The sequence below is a fragment of the Ruditapes philippinarum genome, unplaced genomic scaffold (genome assembly GCF_026571515.1).
Source record: "Ruditapes philippinarum isolate M1 unplaced genomic scaffold, ASM2657151v2 ctg498_1_1_1_1, whole genome shotgun sequence".
Lineage (NCBI taxonomy): Eukaryota > Metazoa > Mollusca > Bivalvia > Venerida > Veneridae > Ruditapes > Ruditapes philippinarum.
The window spans coordinates 43,687-46,995 of record NW_026862085.1 but is presented as its reverse complement, the minus strand read 5'-3'; positions in this window follow the sequence as shown (position 1 = coordinate 46,995).

Genomic DNA, 3,309 nt, shown 5'->3' with positions numbered 1-3,309 from the left:
TCTAAAGAAACGTTTATATCGCAAAATGATACAAGCGATTTAGAAACGTTTGCTGTAAATTTCACAGATGGATGAAAGTTATTTAAACTATCGATAAAAGCATTCAAATCATCAAGGGAATAACTCTATATACAAAATATATCGTCAAGAAAACGAAACGGTTTTAAAGAACGTTGGCTTAAAACGTCATCATAAAAAGCGAAGCGTAAGAGTATGACATAGAAGTTCCCATTGCTTTTTCCATTTTTGTATATAAGTTAACCGTTGGACAGAAAGTTATTATTTTCTAAGACAAAGGCAAGAAGTTTACAAATTACATTACATGAAAGTTTTTGGGGGGATTTTTCTCTAACAAATGTCTGCAAGATTCTACTCCGTCTGTATGGGGAATGTTCGTATTTAGAGCTGTAACATCTAAAGTAATGAGGTAATTTTCTCCCGGCCAAAGAGAAGTGGTTCTAACAAAATACGAAGGGTCCCTGATGTACGAAGGTAGATTATGTGTTAATGGCTTTAAAATGGAATCTAGGTACTAAGAAATATTTTCTGTTCTTGATTTACAATCCGATTGTAAGGCTAATGAACAACCATAAAATGAGGACAACTAGAAATTTATTTGCAATTCATTGAGGATTATATGCCTGTTTGATACTGCAATAATTACAATATCAACTGGAGCGGGCATTCAAATAAATATAAAGCATTTCAATTCATTTATAGGCTTTATAAGTTCATCATTAAACTTAATCTCTTTAGTACGATTATATATTTTGGAGGCTCAGTGTATTAAGCTTGAGAAACCTTAAAGGGAGACACAGGCAAAATTTTCATTTCTTAGTTTTGAATGTTTCATTCATTATTCTGTAAATGTCCTCAAAATTAAATCACTAGACAGACAAAGGAACAAAACTTTTCTCCATATAAAGAATAAAATGGTGGTTTCCTAACTTGACCCGCGTGGGTCAGGTTAGTGCGCTAAGATTTCACAATAGTTGTTACAGTGAACTCTGGAAACGTTAAAGAACATGTCAAATCTATGACTTAGACTTGTTTTAATTATACAATATCCACAATATCTGTTCTTGTAACTACCAGGGTTTGTTCAAGTCACATGACTTGTTTGAAAACTTTTCGGTGAATCTGTTAGCGTCTATATATAGATATATTTTTACTTCAAACCAAAAAAATAAAGAATTTACACCGAAATTTATGTTGGGACTTTAAAAAATGTCATTTTAGTGTGATTTTGAGAACATAAGATCATTTTAATACTTTTGTCATTATTTTACCTGAGTATCCCTTTAATGGAATAGCAACTGTTGTATGGTTACTGAAACATTTTACGACTCCCAATCTTTTCTATACATTTGCAGTATAATATCAAATAAGATGTTTACACTAAATCAATACTGCACTTTGTTCTTACCTATTCCAACTTTTGTGGGTTTATTTCCAGTTTCCCCTTTTGTGAAATGCCTCTTCTCGGCATCAACTTGATACCACTTTACTTTGTACATTTTATTTTATAAGTATGCATACATTATAAAATACTATTTACTATATGCTCTCAATAAAATCATATAGATATACAGATAAATGGAGTGTTCAGCAAGACCTTAACCATGACAGACCATGTACAGACTCAATCAAACCGAGTCTGCAATTGTTATGTTATTTTGTTGTGATTAATGCTTCCGAGGGATCACTTTGTTTCCAGAATTTTTTACTGGATAAACGCGGTATACAAATTAAAAGCAGCGATTGGATGTACTTAACTATAGTACATTTTAATGAAATTGCATGGAAAGGAAACCCCCTGTTTTTTCAACAAGTGTAAATAAACCCCACAAATGGGCAGGAAAGTAATAATCGGTCCTTGATGACTAACGATCATTGAGCTGACGCCCTCGGGACCATTATTCATTTAGCGGACCAATGATTACTTTCCAAATCTACTTTGTCGTGTTTTTACCTTTATTTATAACTTATCATTTGATATTTCATAATAATAATGGCAGCGAACACCGCTCACAAATGAAATTAACGGTTTCGGACATAAGTTTGTGATCATTTGATAACAAACTAATTGCAAAAGATACACAAAATGATACATAAAGTGCTCATGAAATGCCTTAAAAATATATTTTTTAAAATGCTGCATTAATTTCCATTTGTATGTATGACTCTGAAATGTATGAATTACATTTTTATTATAAATGTAGAATTCAAAATAATTGATAAAAAGTAAAAGTAATTGCATTTATGGCGTAAGTTTTGCTACCTTCAAGGAGTTACACTATTGTAATCCATCAATATATCTACCTGGGGAGTAATCATTGCTAAAGGAAAGATATAATGGCTTCATAGAATTATGCCGCTCTCTTATGTATTGTAAAGGTTTTAAAGCTCTTTCTATTGAAAATGTTTTAGAAAAAAATAAAGACAATAAAAAATAAGTTGTTTCGATCCTTAAGTTGTAACAATTAGTGTACATATAAAAACTGTGTTAACAAAATAAGTGCATGTCATACAACTGAAACAGCATGCAATAATGCATATCATTAATTAATACGGTTAAAGCAATTCGATCTTTGTAAACATGCAAGCAGAATTAAGTTGTACATAAGCAATTGTGTATTTCTTTGATATAATACAGAAGATGGAATGGCATGTTCGATTAGGCATATTCCTTTTTGTTTGTAGTTTCTTTAATTACCTTTCAATGACAAACTTTGAATCAGCCAATCATTGAACATTATTTTAATTTTCAAATCTCTTCAGAGATGGCACATAATGAAATTTACATCAAATTGGAATACGGTTATATTTTGTATACTTGGATAAACTGTTAGGACACATGGTCGTCAATATTGATTCAAATTCAACTGATTATGAAAGTCATATGCCAAGTTTAAAAGGGGGGTATACAACCAATACATATTAGCACACGTTTGAATCAAACGTATAACCATCACTGTCGATGTGATATCTGTTAGTCAACTGTTATGTCATTTGGTTATATAGTTCGGAACTATTTTAAGATATAACAATATAGACTTACACGCGATTTGGGGATGTCCTTAAGGTAAAACTTTCAAATATTGTCTCCTAACATTTTCTCATTAACTTATAAACTGAATAGGAATTACCGATTATTTCATACGTTTTCCCGCAACCCTTCATGCAAGATAGATTAATTGGTGATTAGACATTCTAAGAAAATAAATGATTATTGGTTCCGATTATATAATGATGAAATATGTAGTGATGATTGACATTGTATCATATTTCGGATTATTAATGACGGTA